Source organism: Mauremys reevesii, linkage group 3, assembly GCF_016161935.1.
Source record: "Mauremys reevesii isolate NIE-2019 linkage group 3, ASM1616193v1, whole genome shotgun sequence".
In the NCBI taxonomy this organism is placed as follows: Eukaryota; Metazoa; Chordata; order Testudines; family Geoemydidae; genus Mauremys; species Mauremys reevesii.
Genome location: NC_052625.1, coordinates 65,969,575 through 65,984,092, shown reverse-complemented (window position 1 = coordinate 65,984,092; position 14,518 = coordinate 65,969,575). Strand labels below are relative to the sequence as shown.

The window sequence follows — 14,518 nt, the reverse complement described above, 5'->3', positions numbered from 1 at the left end:
GCATAGTCTTCTACTCCTGTGCAAAATGGGAATAAGAATGCACTGCAGTGCACTCTTGGTATCTTAGAGAATGCAGCTGAATCACCGGTTTGTGGGAGATTCAAGACGCCTTCTGGTAGCCTAAGGAGACTGTAGGCAAATGGGTCCAATTGCCATAACTCCCTGAGAACCTCCACCATTTCCAAGGTATCTTCTAAAAACTATGATGACAGGACAGAGTTTGCTCTTTGCTGAGCCAGAAAGTTTTCTTATGGAGCTCCCAAGAAACAACTGCAAGATGTCTCAGCTAACCCAGGAGAGAAGATGACATACTCAAGAAGAGCTGGAGAACGAGCAATGTTACTCCAACTTTCTGGGATTGTTATCATTACACCTATCCTTGAATATGTTAAAATACATATACATGATGAACTCTGAACTACATTCTGAGACAGTTACAAGCAAGATACCAATGTATCCCACTTCAATCTTCCCAGCATGACTGAGGATTAACTGGTGCCTGCAAGTTTATGAAATCTGCAACATATCAGAGATAGTCTAATCACTACCTCTCATTACAAAAAAGAGAAAATGTTTTTCAACATTTTAAAAATAATTTATAGGAAGCCATGCTTTTGAGAGTCAGACAACATATTAGTACTGAGAAAATGCAGGTCCCACTGGCAATTTTTGAACACTAAAACAAGTTAAAACTTCTTTCAAGGTAAATAATATTTCATTATAGCAGAAAAATATATACTACTTTGGGTTAAGTTAAACAGAAATGTTGCCAACTTCACATTTGGCATGTAGCCAATCTTTAATTAGCCAACTGTCGCTCTGGTGCAGCGCCAAAAACATGCTGCTTCTACAAGGAGCTGCACATCATCCTCGGTGGCGACCCTGCCTCCACTGCCAAGAGCCCCATTGATACTTCAGAGGACTGGGGGCAGCAGCCAGCAGCATCAACTCTGAGGACAAAATGATGGACGATTTGGAGGAGGATGTGGGACTCCAGTGGTTCGTCCAGTGGCACGGTGAGCGACGACCTCTTTTTTGACTCTGGTGCGGTCTAGCCAATCCCAACAGTCCAGCTCGGCTGTGCCTAAAGCAGGACAGGGAAGCTCCAATAAGTACTCATTTTGTTTTGATAGTGCAAGGTTACGAGTTAGAGATGTCCTTTATTTTGTTACATGGTGCACATGGGAGAAGGGATCAGAATTAATGACACTAGGTATTGTTTGCATCTGCTTCGCATTCCTCTGTGCAGCTATGAAGAGTGAGCCCTGCGGAAAAGTTTGTTAATCCTCCATAGAGAGCTCTAGGAACCTTTTCTGCAGATACTCTGCAATTCTCTGCTAAAGGTTCCTTGGCAGAGTTGCTTTGTTTCTTCCCCCATTGTAGTAAACTTTGCTGTGCTAATCTGCAATTACTTCTGCAGGTATCAAAGCAGCACGCAGGCAAGCAGCATACAGACCCTGTCTGAACACACACGATTGCAAGAGATGCACCCTTGTATCTTCAGTTACCCTCAGTAGTGTGATTTCAGCTTTGATCACCCTGGCTGTGGAAAACGGTGCCACTATTCAGAATACTGTCCCTAGGTGCTTGTATTGATCCCCTTCTGAAACCACCCAGACCTTTTGTCCTGTCTTGCACCCCACCTCCCACCCCCAGGTGGAATGCACCATATTCAGTGCTCTGACCGTGCTTGCCAAGGGAAGCTGAGAAAGAGGTGGATGAAACTTTTATGATTCAAGACTGAGTGAACACACAATACTGACTGTGTATTGTTTCTTTTGCTTTTGCAGATGTCCCCTGAGGGCCAGCTCCTACATATCGGCAGAGTGTCTCCGTCAGAGTAGGAGACACACAAGGAGGAGTAAGGAGGATGAGGGCCGGTGCAAGGATATTTTGCGCCCTAGGCGAAACTTCCACCTTGCGCCCCAACTCCGGCCCAGGGAGCCAGGGCCATCCCTAGCTATTTTGGTGCCCTCTGCAGCCCTTCCGCAGGAGGCCTGTGTGGGGCCCCGCCCCAGGCCTCCTCCGGAGGGGGGAGGACTGGTCCCAGGCATCCATGGGGGACGGGGATTAGCCACTTCCTGTGGGAAGTGGAGTGACCTGGCCCCAGCCTGTTCTGCTCCCCTGGCTCCCAGCCATGCCACTGGTGAGTGCGGGGGGGAAGTCTCCCCCCCCCCCACGCCTGAGAGCCAGAGGAGCAGAGCAGGCTGGCGCTGGGTCACTCCACTTCCCGCAGGAAGTAGCCAGCCCCCCTGTCCCCCATGGAGGCCTGGGGCCCCAGCCTGCTATGCTCCTCTGGTTCCCAGGCTTGGGGGGAGGAGGGAAAGGGGGACCGCCCCCCAGCACTCGCCAGTGGTGCGGCTGGGAGCCAGGGGAGCAGACCAGGCTGGGGCTGGGTTGCTCCACTTACCATGCAGTGAGTACATGGTCAGGCCTGGCTGCAGTCTTCAGGGAGTGGGGTGGGGGCCATGGGGAAGGGCCGGGAGCCCCTGGGGCAACGCCCAGCCCTGCGGTGCCCCCCCTGCAGCAGCTCCCCCCCCGCCCAGGAATGCCCCCCTGCAGTAGCTCCCAGCCCTGCAGCAGCTCCCCCCTCCCCCCTGCGGCGCGGCGCACCCCGTGGCAGCTCCACCCCAGCTCACCTCTGCTCTGCCTTCTCCCCTGTGCACGCCAGCGCCGCTCCACTTCTCCCACCTCCCAGGCTTGTGGAGCCAATCAGCTGTTTGGCACGGCAAGCCTGGAAGGGGAGGAGAATTATAGTGGGGGCAGCGTGCTCAGGGGAGAAGGCGGAGTGGAGGTGAGCTGGGGCAGGGAGCGGTTGCCCTGCATGCCCCCCTGTTACTTGCTGCAGGCAGCCCTCCCCCTGCCCCAGCTCACCTCCACTCCACCAACTCCCCATAGCATGCTTTTTGGTGTCCCCAGCCACTTGGCACCCTAAGCGGCTGCCTAGTTTGCCTAGTGGTTGCACTGGCCCTGAGGAGGACATGTTTCACGAAGTCCTGCAATTGTCAGACCAAGCTGATAGTGAGCACAGGTCATGGAGAGAGACAAATGAAAAACTAGAAATGGATATCCAGGAAAGGAGATGGGCAGAAGTGGGTAACAGAGGACTAGGAGAGGATGATAAACCTCACAGAGGACCAAATAGAGATGCTGAGGTCCTTGATTGTGCTGCAGACTCCCACTGCAGACCATAAAGAACTGCCTTCCTTGCCCTCCCCAAACTACTCACACATTCCTCTCATGTTATCAGCCCATCACAATACCCCCTGCACGCCACCCCAGGAGCATTTTTCCATAACAGTGGGACTTACACACAGTGGTGAAATCCTCACTTCAGAGAGTGGTGCTCACTGTCATTTCCCTTGTAAGAAATGTTAATCTTTGTATTGCTATTTAATAAAAATTTAGTCTTACAAAGACAGTGACTTTTTTTTTGTTACCTACACAGGTGGTTGCAACAGAAATTCATGCAGAGCGGCAGCCATCACATTTGCAGACCACAATTAGGACTCAGGCAGGAATCATTACAGGGGTCATTCAGTGTGGCAAGTGGTTTTTCATTACAGAAAAACACATTACTGGGGCTCATTGTCAAAATGCTGCTTCAACTCTCCCTGATTCAAATAGCCTCCCCTTCCCCCAGTTAAATTCTTCTAATAGTCCTGGTGTCTGGCTGCTCAAAATCAGCCACCAGGTGATCCATCTCAATGCTCCACCCCTGGGGAAAGTTTTCCCCCTTGGCTTTACAAATGTTATGCAAAGCACAGCAGGCTGTTATGACCATGAAAATATTTTCCTCAGTGGGGCCTAACCTGCCTAAAAGGCACTGCCAGCGACCCTTTAATCTGCCAAACACACATTCTATGGTCATTCTGCACCTGCTGAGTCTGTTGTTGAAGCACTCCTTGCTGCTGTCAGGGTTTCCAGTGTATGGCTTCATAAGCCACATGAGTAAGGGATAGGTTGAGTCTCCCAGGATCACTATGGGAATTTCCACATCCCCCATTGGAATCATCTGGTCTGGAAAGAAAGATCCTGCAAGCAGTTTTCTATACAGGGCAGTGTTCCTGAAGCTGCGTGTGTTATGGACCTTCCCTGACTACCCTGCGTTGATGTCAGTGAAACAACCCCAGTGATCAACCAGCATCTGCAATACTATACGGAAGTAGCCCTGCCTGTTGATGTACTCCATTGCAAGATGGTCTGGGGCCAAAATTGGGATATGCGTGCCAACTATTGCTCTGCCACAGTTAGGGAATCTTATTGCCGCAAAGTCATTCACTATTTCCTGCACAATACACAGAGTCAAAGTCCTTCGTAGCAGGAGGCAATTAATGGCCCTGCAAACTTCCATCACTGCAACCCCATGGTGGACTTCCCAACTCCAAACTGATTCATGACTGACCAGTAGGTGGTAGCAGTCTGGAGTTGCCAGTTTCCACACAGTGATCGCCACACACTTTCCACCATGAAGGCAGCTCTCATTTTGGTGTCTGCATCAAAGGGTGAAGATGAGCTCCACATGGAGTTCAAGAAAGGTGGCTTTGCACATATGAAAGTTCTGCCGTCTCTCCTCATCCCATACCTGTATCACAATCTGATCCCAGCACTCGGTGCTTGTCTCCTGAGCCCAATAGAGACAGTCCACCATGTGCAGCTGCTCTGTGAATGCCATCATCAATCTTGAATTGTTTCTTTCCATACAGCAGAACAGGCACCACATATTCTTGTTCAGATTTGCAGGTCACCAAATACTGCAGGATCAGCTGCGTTGTGTTCATAATGCTTATCACAAGAGTGGGGAGCATGGCAGGATCCATGCTTTCAAGCACAGATGGCAGGCATAAAGTTTACAGGGGCAGTGGAAAACCGTGCACAATGCAGTCCGAAGCCCTTGGAATTATGGGATGGAGAAAACTGCATCATCCAGTGGTGATCCCATCCCCATGATGCATTGCGATCTGTTCCCAGAACTCCTAGCAGGAGACAGTGGCAATTTGCACAGTGGGCTAGCTACCCAGGATGCACTGCTCTCTCTGTCAGTACTAGAGCACCAACTGTGGACACAATCTGCCGACACAAGAAGCACTGTATGAACATACATAAGCAATATAATTACAGTGGTTTATAACCATTGATGTAACTTAAGTTGACCTAACTCTATAGTGCAGACATGGTCTCAATCTCCCTGACTCCAGATTAAGCCCATTACTTCTCTTCCTGCCATTAGTGAATATAATCAACAATTGATCACCATCCTTTCTATAATAGGCCATATATGAGGATTATTATCAAACCCCCCACCCCCCCATTTTCTTTTCTCAAGACTAAATAGGCCCAGTTTTTTAATCTTTCCTCATAGGTACAGTTTTCTAAACCAGTGGTTCTCAACCAGAGGTATGCATATCCATGGAGGTATGGAGAGGTCTTCCAGGGGATAAATCAACTCATCTAGATATTTGCCTAGTTTTACAACAGGCAACATAAAAAGTACTAGCAAGGTCAGTACAAACTAAAATTTCATACAGATAATGACTTGTTTATACTGCTCTATATACTATACTCTGAAATGTAAGTACAATATTTATATTCCAGTTGATTTATAGTTATATTGTAAAAATGAGAAAGTAAGCAATTTTTCAGTAATAGTGTACTGTGACACTTTTGCATTTTTTATGTCTGATTTTGTAAACAAGTAGTTTTTAAGCGAACTTGGGGGTACACAAGACAAATCAGACTCCTGTAAGTGGTATAGGCCAGAAAGGTTGAGAGTCACTATTCTAACCTTTTATCATTTTTGTTGCTCTCCTTTAGACTCTCTCTAATTTATCCACACCTTTCCTAAAGCGGGGTGCTCAGACTTGATACAGTACTGCAGTTGAGGCCTCACTACTGCCAATAGAGCAGGACAGTTACCTCCCATGTTTTACATATGACACTTCTGTTAATACACCTTAGAATATTAGCCTTTTTCACAACTGCATCACGTTGTTGACTTATATTCAATTTGTGATACACTAAAACTCCCAGATCCTTTTCAGCAATACTACCACTGAGCGAATTATTCTCCATTTTGAAGTTGCACATCTGATTTTTCCTTCTGAAGTTAAGTTCTTGTCTCTCTTGATTTTCATCTAGGTGATTTAAAAAATCAATTTCACAAGATCATTTTAAATTCTAATTCTGTCCTCCAAAGTGCTTGTGATGCCTCCCAGCTTGCTATCATCCACAAATTTCATTCTTTCCACTCCATTATCCTAGTCATTAATGAAAATATTGAATAGTACCAGACCCAGGACTGACCCCCCTGCAGGGCTCCCTAGACATATCCTACCAATTTGACAGAAAACCAGAGATAACTAGTCTTTGAATAAGGTCTTGCACAACTAGTTGTGCACCCACCTTATAATGATTTCATCTAGACCACATTTCCCTAGTTTTCTTATGAGAATGTCACTTGGGGCTGTGTCAAAATCCTCACTAAAATCAAGATATGTCATGTTTCTTGCTTCTCCCCTATCCACTAGGGAAATAACCCTCTCAAAGAAGAAAATTAGGTAGATTCCCCAACCCTGGACCCAGCCGTGCAGCAGGGCCAGCAGCCCCGACGCCGACCCCAAACCCCAGATCCTGGACTGTGTGGGGACAGGTGTCAGCCCTGGACCTTGCAGGGCCAGGTGGTAGCTCCAGATTCTGGGGGGCCGGGTGGCAGCCCTGCCCCTGCTGGGTAACCTGGACCCTGCCACGCTGGGCAGCACAGCACCCAGACCTTGCCATGCGGTCTTTAGCACACAGCTGGGCCTCAGATGTGTGCTAATTGGGCTGCATGTGGCCTGCGGGTTGAGAACTGCTGATGTATGTACTAATATTTTCAGTTCTTCCTAAATGAGTTGGGGATCCTGTGAAAAAATATTATGTGATCATGTTATTAAAGACTGTATTATAATTTATATGCACCAGGGTGCTGAATTGAGGTTGCAGAGGCAACCTAATTTCGGTATGTCCTAATTTTTGAGTGTTTGACTTTGCAACCTTAACGTTTTATAACAGTTTTTTGTGTGTAATCTTCTAGGTTTTAAAAAAACACAAACGGAAAAAACAGAAATTTCACCATGTTGTATCATATTGGCACCCATGTCAGCTTTATATCTCCATCTGAGCTGACTGAGCATCAGCAGTCAATTGCATTACTCAGTATTGGGAGACTTGGTTGAAGGCCAAATAAGACTGGGTTGGTGATGGCTGATTGGGTGAAGCAACTGGAAGATATGGTAAGGATAATACCAGCCCCTCTGACTGAGGGATGCTACTGCCATTTGTTGACCGGGTATGCAAGCCATAGGGCTGGTTAGACTCTCAGCTGCTGCTAGACAAGCAAGTAGTAGTGAGAGCCAGATTGGCTTCTTTCTAGCTGTGGCCCACCAAAAGGTTAGAACCACTTCTTTCACATGTGGACCCTGCAACTGTAATTCACGTCTTTGTCTCCTCACAATTAGATTTCTGGGTTTATTTTAAGATGCGGATACAAATGAAATCAGTGGATCAGGAGAGCAGGAGCCCTATTGGTATAAATGAGAGAGGGCTGCTGATACACCATCATTCACTACAGACCCTTCTGTTTGGATTTTGCTCCTTTTCCTTGATCAACAATAGCCAAGTTTGTTGATCTTCAGGGCATCCTGCATGACCCATATTTTTCCCCCTTGATTTTAGGAAGTGAGGAGACTTGTGAAAATAGTGCCTCTGTCAAACAACACTTCAATACTCAGGAAAAGTCACCACAAAACAATTCAATTTGCTGAGTCAACTGGTGTCCCTGGTGCTGCAAAGCTTCCAGGGCTAGATTCACAAGGGGAACTTAGGCACTGCAACTTGGGCACCCTGCTACTTAGTGGAATTCACTGCATGCACAAATACCAGCATGCTGAATGATGATGAAATGCTTAAGCTAGCTAAAAGGAAATGCCGAGGAGAGCAGTAGGCCCCACACCGTGCCCCTCAAAGGGAGTTAGGTGCCTTAGTTCAGGCTAGAGGGAGGTACCTATCTCCACCTGGGATTCACAACCATATACCTCTCTCTTGGAGTTTAACCTGGCTTAAGCACCAGTCATTTCTCAGGCAGAGTAGGGACTTGAACCCAGGTGTCTCACCTCCCAGATGAGGGTGATTTAGACAGCTGTGTACATGCATGCCACCAAAATTTAGGTGCCTCAGGACTTCAGTGGTGGAAACTCAGGCACCTAATTTTAAGAATGCCTGTGATGCTGAAATGTTGGACTTAGGCACTTCAACCGGCAGTTAAACAACCAAGTCCCACTTGTGAATCTAACCCCCAGTGTGTTTGAGGTATGTTTCTGATGGTTTTATTGAAGATGTAATACCAGGGCATACAACAAGTGATGACGTTAAGAGGGGTAAAGAGATTGATCACCAACTTGCATAAGATGCCAAATAGCTGAATTGACTGAGCCACTGTTAGACAAAGCCAAGAGATTTTCCCAGTGGCAAGACTGCAGCTGATTTCCTCTACCAAGGCATTCAGACAGTTTGCTTTCTCTGAAGAACTACCCAGTTTTAGATCCAGAACCCTGCAAGTTTTCATCCTTGTATGGCTGTGAGTAGGTCTTCCCTTGATCGTGGTGATTAAAAAACCAAAATATACAAACTGTTGATCAAAAATTACTAAACTGTGTATTTCCCTAATTCAACCTCCTGTAGAACATCTTTCTTCAGCAAGACCAGCTTCCCCACCATACTGAATTGCGAATGTCTTTAATATTTTGCAATGCTTAATGATACTTCATAACTGTTTGCTATTTTAATACTGTTATTACAAATATTTACCTGCTTATGTTTAGTGGAAGTCTGGACAGGTTATGGAATGTTTCATAATCCCCCCCAAGATTCATCAGCTCCAAAAACTTGAGAAATCCTGCAATAAGGGATTTAGATTAACAAAAACAAAAACAACTGAAGGCTTTTCTGTTAAGACCTGTAGGCTGAGATTATTAAAGCTGCCTAAGGTATTTGGACATCCACTGTCTCTTTAATTTTAATGGAAATCAAGATTCTAAAGTATTTATGTGTATCTACTACACACAGTGCTCCAGGAGTCTTGTTGGAGCATTAATTACTTATCTAGAGGCAATGGACAGTAGTGACTTAAATGAGGACAAAAACTATTGCATCTAGGGGTTGAGGAACCCAAGACATATAAAGCTCAAGCAATCTTCAGTGATCTCAAAGTACATAGGGGAAACAGGGTTGATGGATCAGACTTGAAATCTGTAGCAAAACGAAGAGTATAATGAAGCTAATAAGCCACAATAATGTAGAGCATTTTCTCAAACAGTGGTTCTCAGCCTGTGCCCCGCTTGCGCATGTCAATCAGCACATAGTTGCAGTCCATGTGATATCCTCAGGGACATACAGGTAGTACATGTATTGCTTGGATGCAGCCTACATAACACACGGAGAGCTGCATATGCAGCCCACGATGGTAAATAAGTTGAGAACCACTGCTCTACATGAATAATAATCAGAGGACAACTAATAAAGTGTTCAAATCAATTCACTGGTGGTTAGGAGGTCAGTGAAGCTAATACCAAATTAAGTAAAATGTGTAATTTATATGAAGTCATTGGAGGATTTTCAGTTCCTTGCTATGGTTCGTTGTTTCTGAAGTTCCCCTGGGAGCTCAATTATGACATTCTAATGGGGAGTGCAAGGGGGCGGAGAGAAGGCAGGAATTAAAACAGTCATCCAACCACAATGAAGAACATTTACCAATTATTACCATTCAGAAAAGTCAGTTGTACTACATTACCACTGGAAACTACAAGCAGAAATTACTGAAAATTGTATCAACAAATCATGCAAATATATTTCCCCTGCCCCCCAATCTACCAAACTTCTAGTACTTGCTTGGCATTGTTTTAATTATGGAATTCTCAACAACTTTCCTTTTTTATTCTATTAACTAGACCAAGTTTAAGAATCTGTCAGTTTGATTTTGGAAAAATTCCAGTTTAAACTAAATGCAGTGCTGTAACTTATTGAGGAAAGTAATTTTACTAGTGGTCTTTGAACAACGCAACTTTTTCAGCAGAATCCAGGGGGGAAAAAAAAGCCTAATCCTTGACTACCACCTTTTATTATAAACAAAACAAAAACCAACTCACAAATAAAATAAACAAAAACCCAACAGCATTACAGGAGGACATATTAAAACAGAGAGACACGGATGTGCTGAGGAGACAGGAAGGAAGATAATCTTAAAACAGGGCTCCCAATACTAATTTTTATGAATATTTAAGTCAACTGAATGTTAGGGTAAAACTGTGACATGACATAACAGACAATTAAGTGTGTGACTAAATAACTCATTTTGACTATCTGATTCCATTTGAAGTGTCACTCAAAATATGCATGATACATAAATGCAGTTATCAATATGTGAGTCTTCAGGACTGACATGGACAATATGCTCAGGTTCTATAGATACAAAAAGCGAAGAAAGGACAAGTAATTTTATGGTGATTCCAGATAGTTTTACTGATTCCTGGTAAATTTTAAACAGTGATCAGTATCCTAGGTTACAAATACAAGAGATGAGAATTGGATTCTTTGGTTTTGGTAAATAGTTCTGGAACTTTTTATCTCCAGATTCAAATCCAAACTATTGTACCTGAAAGTTGTAGTCAGTTGATGGCTGTTCAGTGGTTATGTAAAATGAGCTTGTGATCTCAGTTCAGAACACTGGGAAAGCAATTCCATAGCAAGTGGCATAAACCTCTTTGAAAATGGAGAGTTTATTACACTGATATAAGAAACAGGAAAGGGCTTCATAATGTTCCTGCCCTAGTTATATAGTTTGTATGGATATGATTCCAATAAAGAAGCAACATCAGAAAAACTGAAAAAGTTCCAACTGTTATTTTAGAATTAAGTTCCTGAAATCCAACATCTACCAGGAGAAAGAGTAATTGGAAGGGTACTGAAGACCAAACAATCCTTATAAGCATGGTACAGATTTCTAAATGGAGAGCTAGGAGATGGTAGTGCTATAACAGTGTGTTGAGAAAGGAGTTTGATCTTCCTTTTGAATGGAGATGTGTACCCTAGCATTATGAGGAAAAGTGAGAGGAGTAGAATTAGAATTCCTGGTACTGTTTTTCTAACCTGATAGTATGGCAGGAAAGAAATGTTAATAAATTTTACAAATAGTATAGCTGTGAAGAGGACTGTTACAGCCCAGATAGAGAGATCCAAGCCACAGCCTCAGCTTCAATTTATCCAGCCCAAATGCTGTCCCCTCATCTCAAATGATCAACAGTTCCATGGTAGTGTGTCACTCAGGCATTTTCCATTGTGCTGCTTCATTCAGTGATCCGGACATAATGGAGATTAAATCTTTCCATATCTATTTTACACATTTAGTTGAAGTGGGGAAAACTGTAAAGTTCCCTGACTCAAGCAGGGGACAAAGCTTCTTTCAGGAGCATCAAGAGTCAATTAAGACATTGTACCTGATCCTTGGACTAATTTTCCCACTGCCATCCACCTGCGCAAAGTGGATGTAAAACAATATTATTCTGATTTAGCAGCATTTTACATGCACTTTGCATAGATTTAAATGCCTACACAAGGCACAAGTCAGTGGAGAATCTACCCCAGTGTTTCACAGATTGAGCTGTTTAAATGTAACCACACAGTGGGTAGAAATAGCATAGTCCTAGAAGAGTGAGAAAAATGACTCGTAGGTGGTGTAACCCTATCTTAGAGAATGATGTTATGGTGACATGGAGTCTGCCAGGTACTAAGTATGAGAAAAACATATCCATAACATAGACAGCCAATCCATGGTCTACGCTTTCCGTCACTATGGACAAACACATAGCTCTGCATACATATAAACCAGTAGATAAGACTCCTCCTAGAGTTCCAACTCTTGATGGGAACTCCTCCTGCCCCTGACCCTTTCTACACTTGCATGGCTCTCTGCACTCCTGGGTTTTCCACTAATAGAGGCCTAGTCTACATTCAAAACTTAGATCACCCTCACCACATGGCTCAGGGCTGTGAAAAATTTAATGCTGTGTGACACAGTTAGGTCAATTCACTGTAGTGCCCACTGTAGATGCAGCTAGGTCAATGGAAGAATTATTCCATCAAACTGGCTACTGTCTCTCAGGGGCTGGATTTACTACAGTGATGGAAAATCCTGTTCCACTGCTGTAGTAAGTGTCTACATTACAATGCCATGATTATGCTAAAGTGGCACAGCTACGGCTCTGCAGCTGTATTGCTGTAGTGTACACATACCCTTGACAAGATGGATTAACTACATCAAGGGAAAAAACGCTTCTGTGCATGTTGGAAGATTCCACACTATAATATTACAGAAGCACCGCACAGGGCTGTAGCGGATCCACTTTAGAATGGACATATTTACTGTGCTCAAGGGTCTGAAAAATCCACACACCCCTGAATACTGTATCTATGCCAACCTAATCCCCAGTGTAGACAGCCAGGTTGAGGGAAGAATGCTTCTGTTGACCTAGCTACTGCTGCCTGGGGAGGTGGAGTAGTTCCTACAGTGATAGACCAATCCTTTCCATTGCTGTGCTGCTGTAGTTCCCATAGTATAGACATGGCCTAGTGACTCAATTCCCCTAACCCAGGGGTTCTCAAACTTCATTGCACCGCGACCCCCCTCTGACAACAAAAATTACTTCACAACCCCAGGATGGGGGACCAAAGCCTGAGCCTGCCCAAGTCACACTGCCCCAGGTTGGGGGGGGAGGGCAAAGCCTGAGCCTCACTGCTCTGTGAAGGGGTGCTAAAGCTGTAGCTCAAGGGCTTCAGCCCCAGGTAGGGGCCTGCAACCTGAGCCCCGCTGCCCAATGCTGAAGCCCTCCGGCTTTGGCTTCGGTCCTGGGCAGTGGGGCTCGGGCTTCGGCCCTGGGTCCCAGCAAATCTTAAACCAGTCCTGGCGACCAGGGCCGGCTCCAGACCCCAGCGCGCCAAGCAGGCGCGTGGGGCGGCATTGTCGGGGCAGGGCGGCATTTGGCTCCGGCGGACCTTCCGCAGTCATGCCTGTGGGAGGTCCACCGGAGCCCGGGACGAGCGGACCTGCCGCAGGCATGACTGCGGAGGGTCCCCTCTTCCCGCGGCTCCGCTTGAGCTCCCGCAGGCATGACTGCGGCGGGCGCGCTGGTCCCGCGGCTCGGACGGAGCTCCCGCAGGCATGGCTGCGGATGCTCCACCGGAGCCGCGAACCAGCGCACCCGCCGCAGACACTTCTGCCCCGGCTGCGGGACCGGGGAAGGGCGGCGAAGCAGGCCACCCTGCTTGGGGCGCCGTAATTTATAGAGCCGCCCCTGCTGGCGACGCCATTCAAAGGTGGTCACGACCCACAGTTTGAGAACCACTGCAGCCTAACCAGACAGCTCCTACATACTAACCCCGACACTGATGAAATAATAAAGACTCCTCTCCCTCCCTACCAAAATTAAATAAAAGTATTAGAAAGGGAGTGAGGTACACAGTGTAAGACTAGAGCACCCACCATTCATCCCCTGCTCTTCAATCCCCACAAGGCTTGCTGCCAAGTTTCTCTCCAGGGAGCCCAATAGCAGAAGATGGCCAGAAGCGGTAGCATCTCCATTATTGCTCTGAGCATAGGTAGTGCTGTGCTCTAAGTCCCATCCTTCGCTGATGGCAAGGACCACCTTGGAGACGGGCCCTTCCAACGCACCAGCTCAGCATGGCCATGAGAAACGATGATAAATCGCACTACTGTTGTTTTACACCCTCACACGCTCAGGTGCAAGGCAGAGGGCACATTAGTCACTAGCCCAGCACTGCAGCCCCCAGTTCCCGTCTCAGCCTGCTCCAGGGTACCAGCACAAGCACACCCTCCCGTCAGCCGTCGTGATACACATCACCAGGTGTTTCAGCTTGGGCGGGGGGCTACGGCAGATAACACCCCCCCAGATCCACCCCGACTGAGGCGCTGCCCATCAAATACATCGCGGGCTCCCAGAGTTGGTTTTGCTGTTTGTGCGGCACACAGTGTCAGAATGGGGGAAGAGGTATCTGGAAAATGGTCCCACAATGGTGCCTAATTTATGGGCAGCCCCCCACGGCCGCAGCTCCTGCGGAGAGTCCGAGCCAAGCGCCGCCGCACCTGGAGACCGCGTCGGGCTTGGGTCGCGCGCAACTCCACAAATTCAATAAGGCCTCAGGCTGCTCCGGGGCGCCCCCTGATCTCGCCTCCCCTCATGAGCGACGTTTAAAGAGCAGCCTGAGGGGTTTGGCCCGGACGCACTCAGGGGGCGGGGCGGGGCTCGACATTTCTGCGCCTCGAGCGCCTTCGACACTCTCGTTGAGGCGGTTCAATCTCCGCGCGCGAGCGGAGGGATCCCCACGGCATTCTAAACGAGGTGCGCATGCGCCACTCTCCCGCGCGGGGGAAGGGGCAGAAGGGAGACGATGCCTCGCCCGGCAGCTCACA

At 46.8% G+C, this 14,518-nt stretch overlaps 1 protein-coding gene and 1 long non-coding RNA gene across 3 annotated transcripts in view; one reads left to right on the top strand and one right to left on the bottom strand.

The window, feature by feature from the left end:
• Positions 1-769: 769 nt before the first annotated feature.
• On the bottom strand, positions 770-14,497 carry LOC120401708. 2 transcript variants are annotated; one of them, XR_005596667.1, is made up of 3 exons: positions 13,571-14,497; positions 8,845-8,932; positions 770-1,084 (listed from the first exon to the last, which is right to left on the bottom strand). It is a non-coding gene; the product is annotated as an uncharacterized LOC120401708 (long non-coding RNA). The 2 variants fall into 2 exon arrangements; XR_005596666.1 differs by having other exon boundaries at positions 14,192-14,491.
• The window catches only part of TTC27 (tetratricopeptide repeat domain 27), a 193,895-nt gene continuing 193,719 nt past the window's right edge, over positions 14,343-14,518 (top strand). The window contains exon 1 of the mRNA XM_039531879.1: positions 14,343-14,447. The gene's annotated coding sequence lies outside the window, so the exon portion shown is untranslated. The remainder of the gene's footprint in view (positions 14,448-14,518) is intronic.